This window comes from Micropterus dolomieu, linkage group LG05 (genome assembly GCF_021292245.1).
Source record: "Micropterus dolomieu isolate WLL.071019.BEF.003 ecotype Adirondacks linkage group LG05, ASM2129224v1, whole genome shotgun sequence".
Taxonomy (NCBI): Eukaryota; Metazoa; Chordata; class Actinopteri; order Centrarchiformes; family Centrarchidae; genus Micropterus; species Micropterus dolomieu.
This window is the reverse complement of record NC_060154.1, coordinates 17,285,955-17,303,774: the sequence shown is the minus strand read 5'-3', so window position 1 is coordinate 17,303,774 and position 17,820 is coordinate 17,285,955. Positions and strand designations below refer to the sequence as shown.

The 17,820-nt window shown below is 38.8% G+C and overlaps 2 protein-coding genes across 6 annotated transcripts in view; one reads left to right on the top strand and one right to left on the bottom strand.

Moving 5' to 3' along the window:
- Positions 1 to 17,820, bottom strand: part of faf1 (Fas (TNFRSF6) associated factor 1) — a 1,021,784-nt gene that overhangs the window by 906,757 nt on the left and 97,207 nt on the right. The gene's annotated exons all lie outside the window — the stretch shown is intronic.
- The window catches only part of LOC123970646 (unconventional myosin-IXb), a 56,155-nt gene continuing 42,695 nt past the window's right edge, over positions 4,361 to 17,820 (top strand). The window contains exons 1-2 of one of the 5 annotated variants that reach the window (XM_046048810.1): positions 4,364 to 4,937; positions 7,947 to 7,977. The gene's annotated coding sequence lies outside the window, so the exon portion shown is untranslated. Of the gene's footprint in view, positions 4,938 to 7,946; positions 7,978 to 17,820 lie in introns of all 5 variants that reach the window. The other 4 variants (XM_046048813.1, XM_046048809.1, XM_046048811.1 and 1 more) reach the window with 4 other exon arrangements.

The following is a 17,820-nucleotide window of genomic DNA, read 5'->3' as shown; positions in this document are numbered from 1 at the left end:
GAGGATTATGGAGGCCACTGTGCTCTTAGGAACCTTAAGTGCAGCAGAAATTTTTTTTGTAACCTTGGCCAGATCTGTGCCTTGCCACAATTCTGTCTCTGAGCTCTTCAGGCAGTTCCTTTGACCTCATGATTCTCATTTGCTCTGACATGCACTGTGAGCTGTAAGGTCTTATATAGACAGGTGTGTGGCTTTCCTAATCAAGTCCAACCAGTATAATCAAACACAGCTGGACTCCAATGAAGGTGTAGAACCATCTCAAGGATGATCAGAAGAAATAGACAGCACCTGAGTTAAATATGAGTGTCACGGCAAAGGGTCTGAATACTTATGACCATGTGATATTTCAGTTTTTCTTTTTTAATAAATTTGCAAAAATTTCTACATTTCTGTTTTTTTCTGTCAAGATGGGGTGCTGAGTGTACATTACTGAGAAATAAAATGAAATTTAAAGGGGTCTGAATACTTTCCGTACCCACTGTACCTTTAAAGTTCCAGTGTGTTATATTTAGGAGGATCTATTTACAGAAATTCAATATAGTATACATAACTAGGCTATGTTTTCAGTGGTGTATTAACAACCTACATTTTGAACCGTTATGCTTTCATTACCTTAGAGTGAGCCATTTCTATCTACACACCTCGCAGGTCCCCTTAACATGGATGTCACCATGTCACCACCTCCCTTCCTGTTTTGGGTCATTGACGTTAAATTACATTGTTTGTTGTGGTTATACAACTACAACTATCAGAACTATGAGGATGATGGAAACAGTTACGCCTGGTTGAGTAAAAATCTGATGACAAATATGTACAATTTGAGAGAGAAATGGCTAGATGGTGGTACTAAAACTAAAGAGCCTGAAATTAAAAAAAAGCTAACTCCAATCCTCTCATGGCTGAGAGGTTAGTGGTCACAATATAGAGCGTGTTACTATGGTGACACCATCTGGTCAATTGGTGCAATTTATGAAACAGTATATTTCAAATAAATGTGTTTGCTGGAGTCTCAACCTACAGTATTTGAGGTAGGCTGAAGATACTGACTTGCATTGTGTTGAGCAGTCAACATCTAGTGGCCACAAAGCAGTACTACAGTCATTTTCCATCAAAAGGAAAACATGCAGCATCACTGTGAGACTACAGGAAGATGCTGTATAGCTCACTGAACTCTCAATTTCTCAATGTAAAATCAATGTATTCAAATATAACAAGTCACTTTTGCATATTTAAGAAGGTCTTCTACACTTCCCATCTATGTCTAGTGAGCTCAACATTTCCAATAAAGTTTGAAGACAGGTTCCTTGTAGATTGTACTGTATGTAATGGTCAAATTATGAAAACAACAGATTTAATGATAGTGATTACAAATCAGTAAAATAATGAAATGCCACTAACCATACCATGAACAAGAGTTAGACTAGTTGTATTTAAAAGATACATTAGTACAATAATTAAGAAACTGGTAAGTACAGACTATCTGTAAAATTAAGTACATTGTAACTAATGCCAGGAAGAAACAAAATATCACCTATCTAGTCCACATAGGGATTACACAATATTGGCTACTTAATCTAGTAAACATGCACATAGGAGTCCAAAAGAGTAAAATTCATTGGTCACAATCAGCCAAACAGTAAGTGAACGGTTACTAAGAACAGTGGTTCTCAAAGTGAGGTCTGTGGACCCCCAGGGGTCATTGAGAAAGGGTCCCCAGCAAAAGGCAGTGACAAATAAGGTTTTCAACTGATCAAAAATTCAAATAGGTTAAAACAGTACATCAAAGTAGTTGTTATCTTTATGAGGATGTTTTTTTTACTTATTACTAAAATCTCATTTTCAAACAATGTATTTTAAGTGGTTTAACTGAGAATCATGTGACAACACCAGTCAAAATGTCATACGGGATAATGGTAATGATTTTTCTAAATATTATGATATTATAACAGAATCAATAATACTTAATGAATATATAAAGTGAGGCCGTAAACAATATTTAGAGCTCAGAAAAAAAACTTGCACAACTATTTTTTCTCATTATACTGTGATTTCTCTAAACGAGACCCTACTTGTTCAAGTGCTTTACCCACATTTTAACACTGAAATGTGATTTAAAATGCAAAATGTCTGAAAATGTTTTACAGTACTTGGCATCACAGTCAATACATCATCAAAGAAATACAGATCCCCTCTCAGTGTGGTTTCTTCCACGGATTTGGTAAGTATACAAATAGATTTAAACAATAATAAATAAATAAATAATCAAAACAGCACAACTTTTCAACATCAGGTTTAATTTAGTGCTGAAAAGTACCTTGAACAATTTTATTGAAGATCATAGTCACTCTACATCAATATTCATAACAAAATGTAAAGGGTTAAAAAGTTGGGGAACTTTCAATCATTCAAATCACTTCTTTGAACAACAAATATACAAAATGATGTTACTGAACAACATTTTTAATAAAGAAAAATCTTCTTATTGGGTTAAAGTACCTTGAATCACATCATTAAATATCAGTTCATGAACAACACATTTTTTACGCTCCGTTGGTTTTGTCTCCATTGTTTCCTCTTTTTTCTGCAGCAAGTGTATCAAGAGATCTAATTGGCTGCAGGAGTTAATTTGTGTTATTACGTCTGTGGTAGCTAGATGAAAAATAACAAGAAAAAAAGATTAACACACTTAACCCCTAGTTGCTCCAGAGGTGTGCAACCTCTAAAATATAAAGCAATTATAAGTCGCTTTGGATAAAAGCGTCAGCTATATAAGTTAATGTAAATGTAATGAAGAGAGAAAAAAATTTAAAAATTACATCATGATGTCACTAGAGTAGATGGCCTGCTCTTAAAGGGATAGATTTTCCAATTTGACAGGTTGGATATAATTAAATTTAATTATAATTTAATCTTATTATGAATAACATAATTTGTTAATATTTAACTTAACAATGTTAATAATATGTTAATATCACAATTTGAATATAAATTACACAATTTAAAGCTGAAAACTGTATAAAAAGAATATATTGGCAAACACATGTCATCCAAGAAAACTGTTGACATTATGGAATAGCAGAAAATATCCTATGTGACAAAATTGTTATCCGGTATGACAAAACTCAGTCTGAATCTTAATCATGCAGTGGTTTTGGCTACCTACAGAAATCTGTAACCTTGTTCTTCAACTATGTAAATTCTTGCTAAATAAACATATTTGCATAAAATCAACATTATATATGTTTTTTTGGCGTTATCCCATATGACACAGGATTTTACTATATAGTGTGCTAGTGAGTAAAAAGGGTAAGTTAAACACATTTTTTACATTTTAAGACATACTTACCTTTCACCATTATTTGGGGGTGCTTCAGGGTATTCTTGATTGTGTGACATGCTGTCTGATATCGTCTCAAAATAAAATTCCCCCCAAAATTGCTCCAGTTTCCTTGTTATCCCAGATGGCATTGGCTGAATGCCAGTTTTGGGACAGAATGCTCCAAAGCACAACAATCAACTGGATGTCATTTTCTTTGTAATATTTAAATGTATTGTTGTCAACACTCAAACAATAATGCCTGTGGAAGAGATGTTAGAGTTTTTAGATTTTTTACAGTTTGTTTAGGTTTTTGCATTTCAGCCTGAGGTCTGGACAGTTATCCGGTATGACATTTTGTGACTATAATGTCTAATAATTCCTACACTTTGTAAGACCCTCAATATATGTTCATATCATTTTTAAAAAACAGAGATTAATAGATTCAATAAATGTGCTTTTTATAAAACATTTCCTTATTTTGACTTCATAAAGGGGTTTGGACATCAAAATTGCATGTCACGTCACTTGGGGGTTTCATACATTTTCTGTAAAAAAAACAAACAGATGGGAGTCTGGTCTAATTTGTGTCAGTTTAGTGGTCCTTCATGTGAAAAAGCTTAAGAACCACAAACTTATAATGTTGTATTAGCAACACATTAGCCTCAGACATTTAGCTTAGTTGGCAGTAACATTTTCACAGAAAAACTAAATCAACATCTGACAAAGCAACAATCACAAAACAAAAATGTACTTTCATATTGCTGCAACAATGGCATTTGAGCAGAGGATAAAAGATGCATGTCAATATTAGCTTGGCCACAGATCTGACAAAATGGTGGATGTTAACAATGTCACTTAAACTGCCATGGAACTGTGCCAGTCATGGTTGCTATGGCAACAGAATTTTCAACTGAAACCAATGGCTGGTGGCAGAATACTGCTCATAAGCTCATGAGTCTCTGTGTGTCTACTGTAAAGAGGTTTTTCTACTTAATATCTAAATCTAAATAATAAAAAGTCTGTGGACACCTCTGCTGGTAGTTTAGCAGTGTTGTTGACGCCAGAGCCTTAGTGCAGCCGTGTACCACCGCCGTTATCCTACAGAGGGAGCTGTTATTTAATGCATGTCTCAGAGCAACAGTGTGCCTTCATTGAATCTGGTTGTGCCTTTTTCCTCAACTTTTTTTTTTCTACACTGCTCAGACTGCTTCTGTTATTTAGGCAAGAGAAAGGAAGTAGCGACAGGCTAGCTGGTTAGCCGGTGTGAAATCACACAGTCTGTGAGGAAAGAGTGGACTTTTGAGCCTATTTTATCTCCGCGGACGGCTCTTCTTTATTTAATATAGCGTTAAGAGTGTAAGTAGACTACATTTTTTGGCGGTTCGTTTTTATTTTTTCTCCACCCCGTTTGAAATCTTCAGACTGACTCAACTGGGAGCTTTGTCTAGTCTGAGACTCAACCGTTGTTCGACTGGTTGATTACAAGTCAGTCTTGATCTAATCAAAGGAGAAAAAACGCTCCGACTTGGTTATCGTGTATTTTTTTCACCAGTTGGTTGAATTGCGAGGAATGCAATTAAGGATTACACCAAGACAATGAGCAAAACAGCCGGGAAAGGTAACTGTTACGTTAAATAACGTTACTGTTTGATTGAGCATGATCTTGTTCTGTAAGTTAACGTTAAGTTAAAGCAAAAGTGTATGTAAGTTAGCCATGTAATGAATTAATCGAAGTATGTTGGTTTATTGTTGTCGAAGGATTAATTTTTTTTTATGGCTACGAGACACTGCATTGACAAAGCTGTTAACGTTATAGGAAGTTACTGTGAAGTAGCTCAATAAATATATCCTCCTCGTAACGTTAACGCTTTTAACTTAAAAAGTCCAATTTTAACACAAAATGCAGCTAGCTTACTAGCTAGCTTTCACAGCAGTCCTGGCTGACTGTGATGATAACGTTAATAGTTGATAACAGTGTTTGGTCAGTGCCACAGTAGCATAGTTGCATGCAGTGTGAGAATGAGCTGAGAATGTAGGCTGACTTGTTGCAGTGCAACGTCCCCACGCCTGGTTCATTACGTGACTCCATGTCAGTGGGTTGTTGTTCAGTTAGAGTCAACAAGGCTCACTTGGGTTTCAGAAAAAGCTCCACAGTGTTGAGTTTTTTTTACAGGCTCTTGAGTCGTTGACATAAATCCAGACAGAATAGTCTGGAAAGGGGCAACTACAACTTATCCAAATTACCAGTGCATCATTACTGTTATTATGTGACCTCCATGGGGCACAATTTATGGCTGAGTACAGCCATGATTGCCAGTGATTGGTGAAGTAGTATAATACAGCAATAATAAAGCAACAGATCTATTTAGAACTGGGAGGTATGTAGATATAATATTGTTATCGTTATTGTCTTTTATTCTGATTTAACAATATAGCTTAAATGTTGTCTTTTCCATAGACTTAACAGCTTTATTGAACTAACAAACAAAAGCTTTCTGAACTTAATTGACTGTCTGGCTGAGTAGTATCAGCAGTGACTGCCTGTACTTACTTTTCCTGTCATTGCACACTAATACTACTACTACTACTTATCACCCACCCCTGGTTTATCATGTAAACATGTGTAACTGCTGTCACTTCATCAATTTAGAGGCCAACAATTAGGACTGGTGATATGGTGAAATCAATATCATGACATTTGTGAAGATGTTTCCCCGTGTTAATTAATATAATGGCATGGTAAATTTATTCAGAATCAAATAATAACTAATAACGCATTGCTGTAAACATTTTGTAGCTGGTTCTTCTATATAGGAGCACATTGGCCAACCTTAACAAAATATTCCACACAAGCTGAAGGACCATGCTCTCGCTACATGACTAATGTCTGGGTGGTGGAAAAAAGTAATCACACATAGGAACACTAAAATTACGCACATATGCACTTCACTTGGAAGTTCCTCTCCCTCTCCATTCCATTTCCCTCTTTCAATTTCTATGATTTACTTTGGTCTGAACACCTGACAAGTAATTTCCTCATGATAAAATAAGGTATTTACATTTCCTTCTGTCACACAAGCAGCTCGTGCACATATTGTGACCCAGGCCTTCATGAATGGCTTGAAATACAATATCAGACTAAGAAGTGGGAAACGGCAAAACAGTTAGGTGGGGAATCGGTAGTGGGTGGAACTACAAAAAAAACATTTTTATTTTAATTTCAGTTTGAGTGTAGGTTTCAGAGCAAATTACTGTTTTAAAAGGTATTTTAATTATTATATATTTTTTGCTTTGGGTTTATTTCTCTTCTAATGATAATCAACAAGAACATTGACAATAACAAGTAATTTCTTTACCACAAATGTATAAATAATTATACAACTAAACACAACAAAACAGTCAGTTTTTTCACAAGATGTTTTTGCATTCAAAAAAGCACATAACAGTTCTACTACAAAGCTTCTGCATGGAATATAAATGCGAGTGACATCTACAGGAGGCGTGTGAATGTGTGGTGGGTGTGTGCGCAGCATCTCTAAACCCACTGGTGGTGTAGGGGCCTGCCAAGCACACTGTGCTGTGCATCACATATCAATCCAATCAAAGTCTCCATCTGTCAAATTCAAAATCTAATTAACATCCCAATCCCTCAGAGAAAGCTCAAGTCAAATCTACATTTATTAAAATGGTTCCTTCAAACCTAGCACCTTCTTAGAAATGGTAAAAGGATGAGATGGGATGTAACTGACTATGGATATTATTCTGATATGAACACATAATGCCTTCTAAACATGTGTGAATGACATCTGAACTATAGCTCTAATATTTAGGAAAATTTGTTGTTGTTTTTTTTACCACTTAACATACCTGTCCCAATAGCCTCAAATTATTGCAAACACCAATCCCCTTCCCCAAGTAATGTTGCAGTACAGCCAATTTTATCCCATACCTCCTTTAAGTGCTTCTAAACACTCAATGCAATCCACAGAATGGCTCTTTGAAAGAAAAGGGCCATATGGCCCCCTGCTAATGGTTGGTACTCTGCAAACCCCACTGCAGAGCTGACAGTGGTTGAGGATAAGAGGGGGGTGGGGGAAGGAAGACCAATTACATCTCCTGCTCAGCCTTGAGTTGTAATTGGCCTACACATCCTGGCGGATGCAATTGTGTGAAACTGCGGATGAAAAGATAATTGCCTCAATCATAGCTGTGCCGACATTTCTCAGAGGAGAGATTTAAGGTTTTTCTCAGACTCAGCTTTCATATTCACTTATATTACAGTTTTTTCAGCCTCTAAGTCATACCTTGTCTGTTGTTAAATATTAATTTCGTCATAGATAACACTATAAATCTTATCTCAGCTGAGCATTGTGTGTTTTTAACAGTCCTCCAAGTTGTTGGTTTTATCTGTAGAGGTAGTGACCTGCAAATGGTACTATGCTAATGTTTTTAATAAATGTAGGTCTGTAGCTGTTCTGGATTGTCAGACGGAACCACACTAGAGGAACCTCAAAGTTGTTTCCTAATACTTCCTAAAACCTATCGGGCAAGTTGCTCTTTGCTGTGATGCTGCAGCCAGCAAGATTATTTATAAAAATGTAAACGTTTTATTTTTTTTTTTTTAAAGGCAACAGTGATGAAGTGGTGAGCGAAGAATGGTGAGGAAATTGCATTAGCTTATTTTTACACTGATGGCATGTGAAATTGAATTTTGTCTTGTCTTGTGGTTAGCTACATATGAGCTTTTTTTGTTTTTAGCTGATGATGTTAGAGGTGTGAGGGCTGTTTTTTGCATTGTAGATAGTGAAAGCAACACTGTGGAGGCTGCAGTGGATCTGTCAACACCTATCTAGTGTCTACCTTATCTTGGGTCTTTTCAGGGTCACATGTGTCGGGGGTTTCAGTTTTGCTTGGAAACTATTTTGTTTCTCGCTACTGTTAGATGAATCGTGATTAGTGTGGGAAATTGGTGGCTGTAGATATGCTATATGTCGTTAATGCCCACCACACTAGTGTTTTAGTCTAGTTTCAGCCTGCTGTTTGGTACTAGACATAAAGCCTGCAGATTGTGCAAGGTTGGTTGACTTTCTCTTATGTTAAATGATTATGATAACATAACATAGTAGCAACATAGCACATAACATAGCAAAGATGTAGGGTTTGTATCACAACCCTATTTAATGTTATTTCAGTTATTAGGCCGATCTTGTCTCTGACAGAACAAGGACAAAAGAACAGGTCGCGCTATGGTGTGCTGTGGCAGCAGAGTTATTTAATTAAGTCCCTTAGCAGAATGCTTTGTCCCTATGTGCAGTTGGTGTACTGGGCCAAGATGATGTACGCTGCCCATGAATGACGCAGACACCTGCAGTCCCATGGCTCTGCAGAACAATCTCAGTAGGTCAGATAGACCAGCTTACTCGCCTATCTTGAGGCATGTGTAGCACACTTCCTATCCTTGGATCAACGGTATGTTCTTAAAGTGGCTGAATTGATCCAAAAAAAATTTGTTTCAGGTAATCATTTATTTGTGTGTGACCTTAGGAGGAAAGCAACATTTTTTGTTATGCTGTATATACTTGTGTGCTATTGCTATTGTGTGTACTAATGTGAAGCATGTGTTGACCAAGTGTCAATATGTTTGTTACTACATTAGGTATACTGAACTGAAGGGGCTGATTGCCAACGAAGTCAGACATGTAGAAGCTTGTGTTTCTATTACCTGTGTGCTCATCACCAAAATGTCTGTACACTACTGGAGCCTCATTACAAAGACATTTTAGCTTTTTGTTCGTCCTATCTTAACTTAACTTAACTTTCAAGGAAAGAAACCTTAACGCTAACCCCTAACCCTAACCCTATCTTCCTATTACAGAAGCAATTCCTAAACTCATGGCTGTATCCTATTCTTTCTCAGACCTTGGCTCTTACTTAAGAAATCCTAACTAGAAATTTTAACTCGATTCTTCAATCCACAATCGTCCTGTAAGGCCTGTAACTGTGTAACCAACATACATGGGACTGCCACTCACTTTTAGCAATGAGTCAGAGGCATTAATCATGCCGGTGGAGGAGAGGAAACCTCACCTTTTTTGGTTTTCCTCCAAATTATGGCCCAGTGCCAGGATAAAGATTTGAATGGATGTAGCATATCAATCAAATTCAAATGTTAAAAAGTAGCCATTATTACATGGTCGGGAAACTTCAAGCACCATCATGCAGTTTGAGTAGCCTTTCAATCATAAGATTTTGGCGTTCATGTTGTTTGTTCCCCCATGTTAGTTATATAGTATGTAAGAGTTTGTTAGTTATATTGAATTTAGAACATTGTCTATGCCATCCTGCAGTTAGGACGCTTCTGTAATAGCTAAATTCCTATCCTAAGATAAGATGTTTCTGTAATACCAAAAATCCTAAATGTCATCCTGAACTGAAGATTTCAGCCTTGGGAAGTTTCTGTAATGAAGCCCCCAGTCAAGAACAAAAGGCAGGGCTGGGTTAGGTGTCATTCTGCCTTTTGTAAACCTGTGGTTTGGTTCAGCTGCTAGTATGAAAGCTTGAGGAGAGCACAATCTAAGATCTTATATCACTCAGCCATTAAAAGAGCGTCATCTCTATATCTTCTCATCTTGGATGTTGACAGCTGTTTTGAAAAGCTGCGATGGGGAAGAAACTGGAAGATTCCCGGCTGTGTTACCTGTTCACTCGGTAAAGATTTGCAGTGACCTGTATTTTGTAGGGACTGGACCAGATGGAGAGCAAATGGTAGTATGGTAAGCAAAAGAAAGTTAGGGAGTGAGCAAGGAAGTTTGTGTGAGTAGACAAGGAGAGGTAAAGGGAGGGAGAGTGGTGAGGTTTTAAAGTCATCAATTCCTCAAACTCCTTGGTAACTTGGCTCTTTCAATGTGGCAAGCTGAATTTATGGGCTTCATAAATAGACCCAGCTGTAATGATAGGGTATAAGTGAGGAAAAAGGCAGACTGACTGTTTAGCGATGGCCTACTTACAGTGCATTTATTTGTTGTGCCTTATTCTTTGCTAGTCACTTCATTACTCAAGATGATTGGGATCAAAGCGTGACTATGATTATGCCAAATCTGCCTGTTTAGATTCTTATTATAGGCACAGTTATAAGCCAAGCAAAAGTTTTAACCAAAATATACAACTAAAAAAGTGGTCTGTCAACGTCATGGAGGACATATTTTAACCACTTTCGGGCAGCTTGAGCACACTGATTTCATATGGCATTTAGGTTGAAATCTACATGTGGTGGCATCTTTATTGGTCTTCTTTTTTTGGGTAGTAACCCTCCACAGTGTTTACATTACATGTCTTATCTAATTCAAATGTATGAGAGTGAGCAATCCCCCTCTTTAACAGTTGTGCTACATGCAGTTCAGCAGCCTTATTTTTCAAAAGGATTTCAGCTTTTTGACTCTGGCTATTCATGTTGAAGGGATAGTTATACTTTTTTGACATGAGAATATATAAGTTACTTCCCGGGCTTTAAATCCGGCAGAGGCTCCTGTGGTTGGAGATCTCCCAGTGAGAGCCTGCAGCTTGTCAGCCAAAACTGAGTGGCAGCCCCACAGGCTGCAAACAAACAAAAACATTACAGCTACAAAAACACACAAAATAGTTTAACTGTCCACAATAGTTTGACATCTTTTGCACAAGTCCACCGTTTGTTTCTCAATAAACTACATTGTCTGTTGAAGTGTAGTATATTTCATGCATCAGCATCTCTACCGGTGAACAATGCATGCACTCTTTTGCAAAATAAATCCAGTCTGTGCTTGTATCTCAGATTTCACATTTCACACATTGAGTTGAAGCCGTTCTGTCACTCACTCCCTGCCCCCTCACCTGCAGTGGTCACCCTCAGGAAGGAGACTGTTGTGTTTGTGTGTGCGTGTGTGTGTGGATGGATACAGATTGACTGACTAGTTGATGTCTGTGGTGAGTGCTGTAACCTCCCCCTCCATCCTCTCTGTGGTCACTGATCCTGTCCCTTAGGTCTGTATTATGGGCAGAGAGAGGGCACACCCTGAGGCACAATTTGTTTGCTGTTACTCTGCACCATAAGCCAGTTCTGAGAGTGACTGTCATATTTGGACCATTAGGCATAGCTATGAAGGGCCAGGCAGATATACTGTCTTGAGTGTATGTGTGTGTGTGTGTTTGTGTGTATATCAATATTATTTACCTAAATGTCTATCACAATAACATCTGTCAGTTTTTCCAGTTGTAGGAAACTGACAGAAACTAGCAATAAGAGAATTTTATGGTCCATTGTTGTAGGCTACATTGGACTTAATTGTACTTTTTTGTTGTCTGAACACTGCCTCCAACAAGCACATACAAAAAAAACATCATCTACCTCATCTCTCCTGCTTTATCTTTCACTATAGTCATGTGTAACTGACTTTTTTCCAATTGATATAAGTAGTTTGGGTTGTTTTTAGTGCACATAAAGTATTGATTATAGTATCTAATGTACATTCTGAAAAACATGAATTCCTGCCTATAAGGTGGACATGAATATACACCTTGCATATGGCTGGGTAATGACCAAGGACATTGTTATGATGTCTTTTTGTGTGTACTTATTAAAACAACCCACATTCGCACACGTTGTGGAGACTACAGAGGGTAAAAGAGATTTAAGAATGAACCTGAAGTCCTAAGACTATAAAGGAAATGAAAAGGTACCTAATCTACTACTTAGTCCGCCAAAATCCTCTTCTACTCACTCTTCTCTGTCTTTAAAATGAATTGAGGAAGAAATGAACAATCTCAGCCAGGCAAGGCGGTAGAGGTGACAAACCATTCCCATTATACTTATCTGCCAGGGCAGAAGCAAGCTAGTGTGTTACGGATGAAAATGGCGGAGGTGGATCAGTGTTGGGTCCACAGATGGGTATGGTGTTTATTCTACTTTACTTGCATATTGCCTTGATTATGGTTTGATCAGGTTATTTGTGTATATGTAAACATAGCCTAGAAATTGTTAGACTTGGTGTACTATATGACAAGGCTTGATCTTCTTTGGAAAACAAAAAGCAACATATTGTATGTATGTGTCTCTCTGTCCTAGTCTCCTAACGACAGCTCAGTCTTACCACTGGATGCCATAAGGGCTGTGGAAAGTGTCAAGAGAAGTGAAAGAGAAAAGGCAAAGCTGAGAAGAGTACAGACATGGGAGGCACAGATGGGGAAAGAATTGGAAAGAAAGAGACGAGCTGAGGGTAGAAGGAGAGTGAGATGGAGCAGGAACAGTAGGCCTTGGCTGTGTGCTCCACATTGGCTGGGTTATCCTCTGTTCTGTTTGTTTTTGCTCTATTTTTACAGTCTGGTCACTGATGAATGGCTCCATATGTAAGTTACATTTCATCTGACAGAAATCATTCAGCATGTCTGGCCCAGGTGGGGGAATAAGGAGTGTTGAGAGACATGATGTGATCCGTACTTTTTTTACTTTTTATTTTTTTTTTTTCAAGGCATATGACCTTGCACGGCATCATTTTTGTTCTTTCCGACTGTTACTGCCCAGCCCACTTCTTTTAAAATAATGTAGCCGGGTAGATTTAGAAGAAGATCGCCCTAGGCCTAGATGTTAGAACGACATTATCCTTTCTAAGATGCTTATCATCCGCACGCTGGTGTGTGAATCTGCCAGACCACCCAAACATCATCAGGACACACCACAGGGAATATGTTTAATAGATTGTACTAGCTGCACCACATATAATCTGCTGCATAATGTCTGAGATTATGCTTTTTCTCCCCTTTGTTACTCCCCTTCATTACACATTCGTCATTACAAGCTCTTTTTTAGCACTCCTGCTGCTTCCTGACCACGTTTTTTTAAGTTCAAACTGAGGTCAAGGCATGTATAAAATATTACTAACACTGAGGTGTTTTCCAGTTGGTAGGGCATAGTTTTGGCACTGCTGTGAGCCACCCACACTAAAACATAGTCCCATAGCAGAGAGAGCAGAGGCTTTAGTTTCTGTTAGCTTGGTTAAATCTCAGTTTCTTCCTGCTACTTGTGATGTATGCTTTCGGAAAACGGAAGCGGTTTTCAGATCAAGATTTTGGCATTTTACTGTGCTGTCAGAACTATTTGTTTCCTTAATAAATAAGGAATAAAGAATGTGTGTGCGTGGCATATGTAACTGGGGGCAGGGGTAAGGGATTTTAGATAAGTATGAACTTGGTGCAGTGACTATTCTGGTACTACAATGGAGTCATGTGTTTGGGAAGTGTTTTTAGAGCAGGGTAGCCCACATGGGTGAGCGTGTACAATAATCCTCTCTGTCTGCCTCCTTCCCTACGCTTCCTTTTCTCCTCTTCCTGATTTCGGCCTGCAGCTGCCCCACATCTCCAGACGATGTACTGTATGTTTGTGTGTGTTTGTGCGTGTGGTTCATCATGCTGAGTGGGGAGGAAGTGTTTCCGTACTGGAAGACCATCCTGAGCAGCCACATTTTACCTCATACGCACCTGATTTAAATTGTGTGCAAATGTTTGCGTTTATTTAGAGTGGTCTTCTTGATGCTTCATGCTGAAACATCTATCTTGAGGTGGTTTTGATACTTCTATACAAACAAAATGGTAAATGAAAAGCAGAATTTTCCCTAATAATGCCCATTTATCTATAAAATAATCAAACACAAAATCATTGTTATGAGCTCAGGTAAAAGGCATAAAACAACTTCCTTGCAAATGTCATTGCTCCCCAGATAAAATCTCACCAGATCCTTTCTATTTGTAAAAACCAGTCCATCTCAACCAGGAACTGTTGAGATAAGGCTGCAAATAACATTTTTTATTATTTGTTGATTACGGTTGAACAATCGATCTGTCGTTTAGTTTACTACCACAGAAGTAGAACCAATAGAGTTTTTGTATTTTTTCCTAAAGACTGAATGACAAACAATTGAATCGGTTATTAAAATTGTGACTGATTAACTTTCCGACGATCAACTCATCGATAAATTGACTAAACGTTTATGTCTGAATTTGGGGGATAGAAAGTTCCCGTAATACCTTTCAGCTTCCTCACTAGCACAGAAGAAAGAACCCCCCACATGTCATCATTGTACTGTATTTGTCCACAGCTGCACCAAACTAGTCTATTAGTCCAACATGGCTGAGATGACTGGTCCGGAAAACTCTCCGGAATCTCCTGTCACCACCAACCAGCGTGGAGTCCCAAAACAGCCAATCAGACTCAGTAGAGCCTTCTGGGTTGCATTAAGTCAGAAATGCTATGGCCTGACTGGTCTGGTGTATTTCATGTGGATGCTGCTGCTTTGGATCTAGAGTTTCAGCTCATCACACTGATTGAAAACATATTTCTCAACACCATCTTGATTTCTGTGCATCGTCTCATCCCACTCTTAACCTCTGGATGAAAGACCCTTTGGGACTTGAGTCTGTGTAAGGCAGACGTTCAAGGCTGGTATATTATTATTTGAGGAGGATTTGCATTTATATGTACATGTGAGCTTCACTGTGCTCTGTTGCAGCACATTTTGAGTGATTTGGTTAAATACAAAGCAGTTCTAATAATTTGTGTTTCATCCTTTCTACTCTGCTCACTGGGCTTGCCCTCAGGTCTGATTGACTGGATGCCAGAACAGAAAAGGGGCAGTATGTGTAAACCAGAAATACCAAGACATCGTTTTTTTTTATAGTAAGCAACGTTCCCTCACCACTGAGGTCCTCCTCCATTCTCCTCTCTGTGACTTTGCATCTGGACTGAGTTAAAGTAGCAGTGCCAAATGTTAGGTGGTGGGGAGCAGAAGGGGGTGACCAGCGGGAGGTTTAAAGGGGGACACTGGGGGAGATTTTGTAAAAGACAGTGGTATGACAGGAGAGATGGAGGGAGAAGGGGTTAGAACAGTTAAGGAAGCAGTTAAAATACAGCGTCACAGCTGAGGCAGACGGGTGGCGAGACACAGGGGAGTAGTGTAAGGCTATACCCGGGCCTCTTAGATTACTGACCTGCTGTGAAATGTACATAAAGTAGGAGTTCATAAAGCTGTGGCTAAAACTAATGTTGGATTGCCTCAAGCAACAGCAGGCTGACGTGTGGAGACTTTGGAGGAGTGACTTCAGGTTTGATTTTTAAACTAGGTTATCCAGTGTGTGTTTATAGCCCCCAGCTGTTGATGTTTGCGCCTCTCGCTTGACTTGGAATGATCTGCGTGTGATACGGGGTCATACTTACCTCCGAGGGATGTCAAATGAACAGCAGCCCGCTTCAGCTTGTCAATACTTAAGTCAGATACATGATATTGGCAGTGACAGATCAATGGAGTGCACTCAGACTACTGTGTTGTAATTGATTAGCATTGTCCATCACAGTTGTGGTAAGTTATTGTGACAGACAGCTGGCTATGGCAGCTGTCTGCCACAGAGTTTAGTTGTGGTTTGGCAAAAACTAGTGGTCATTGAAGTGTGTGTATGTGTGTATATATATATATATATATCGGTCTCAAGCCACTGTGCAGTTTGGCTTAAATGTATCATCTGTGATGTCTTTGTCCGCACTCCATGCTCTTTTCTTTTTTTTCTAGCAGCTTACTTTTGGCAGAGAAGAGGATTTTGACCATGAGCTTGGGCTCCATATTGAATGAGTAGGGTAATATCAACAAGTCAAAGACTGGATCCCTGCGGCTCCTCTCTCCTTTATCCTCTTCTTTAAACGGAGGCAGCAGATGCTCCTCAGCTCTGGTTTTATTGTTCGTGGCTGGCCAGCCTGGGAGCTGACTTAAAGACAGGGGGGAGGAGAGGAGCTTTTAGTGCCCCTTTTCTTCCCTTTTCCTTCACTCTCTCTTCATAGTTCTCTCTCTATCTGTGTTTGTCTTATTAAGCCCAGTTGGTGCCTGCTGGATGAGTTAATTCCCTGATTGAGGTTTCAGTCCCTTTTTTAAACAAAAGGCTGCATCTTTGAATAGGCCGCATGGCTCTAGTGGGAGGGCTCTGATCCATTCACAGCCATTTTGGGTGCATCTGCATTTCCTATAGAGCCTCAACTGTGAGGCTGATTTACCACCACTCAGCAGCAATGAGAGAAATCTCTCTCTCTCTCACTCACACAAGTCCTGAATGTATTTATGAATCCTTCAGAGAACACATACACACAAGCCAAAAGCCACGGGGAGCACACACAAACAGACACACATCGAGTGAATCTGTACTTCCCTTGCTTCTGTCTGTCTTTGTGCCCAAAGGACAATACAGCCTGCTCTGGCAAAAAGCCAGCCCCTCTCATCTCCATTAGGTCATGCGGAGGGAGTTGTAGTGGTGATGGATACTTCAGTGGCCCCAGCTCCACTTTCCCTGGAGGGAGAGGAAAGGAGCTTGGTTTACAGCGTTGTAGCCAGCCACACAGATGAAATCTGGAAGGGATGTATTTGGACCTGGTGATTTTGAAATTTTTGAAATTCAGTGTACAACAAAATCATTACATTTAACTTGAGTGCAGATGTCCAATTGGTTAGCCTAGTCAACCCCACCAAACCTTGGCGCGTCCATCATTACAAACACATGTTGTTGCGCCAAGCACGGTTTAAATCCACAGAGCATTATTTCAATTCTAGTCAAGGTCAAAAGATTTCCAACGATATCAGAATTATCAAAAAATTGGCAGATGGAACAGTTTATTAATGAAAAAGAAATGGCTTCAACAAAGCCTTGGAACAAGTTATCAAAAAAACAAGTAAAATTGTGAAATTATGTGTGGAAAGAAAATATTGATAACCTATATAGTAATTTTTCTGTCTGTCCAGCATCTTGATTGCTTCACGAAGGAGTCAATCATGTAGCCTAGATTTTTGCATGAAAGTGGTGATTACCCTGACGCATCCTTTGTTACTACGTAGTCACAATTACACCTAACTTGCTCATCCTTTGTGACTCAGATCCAGAAATGTCTACAACACTCATGATGAGGAATGTAGCCTTGCATTTACTTGTTAGGGCTGGGTCCTCCAGGACATAGTTTTCTTTTGGTCATGACAATATATTCAATTAAATTAGAAGTGCTGTTGCTGTTAAAATAGCTCTTACAAGGACTCACCTAGTACTACACACCTCCGCAAACTGTTGAAAACCTTTTTTTCCTCAGTTTGTTGTTTGTGTTAAACTATGACTTATATATCTTATGGTTTTTATTGTACAGGGAGCCTCCTGACTCTAGTTCTATTGGCACAATTTGTTCTTGATATATTTGTCTGACATGTTTTTAGAAAATATTTGTATTAATTGTTTTGGGTTTGGATTGATCTTTGAATGATTTCTCTGCATGGCTGTGGCTCAGATAGTTGAGCAGGTTGACATTAATCACAGGGGTTGGTGGTTCAGTTTCCCGCTCTCGTTGTCTACAGTGTCTTGTCCTTGAGCAAGACACTTTACTAGTATATTCTACTAAACATATTTCATTTGATTTATCAGATTTTTTCTCTCATGTTTTTTTTCTCAAATAATCA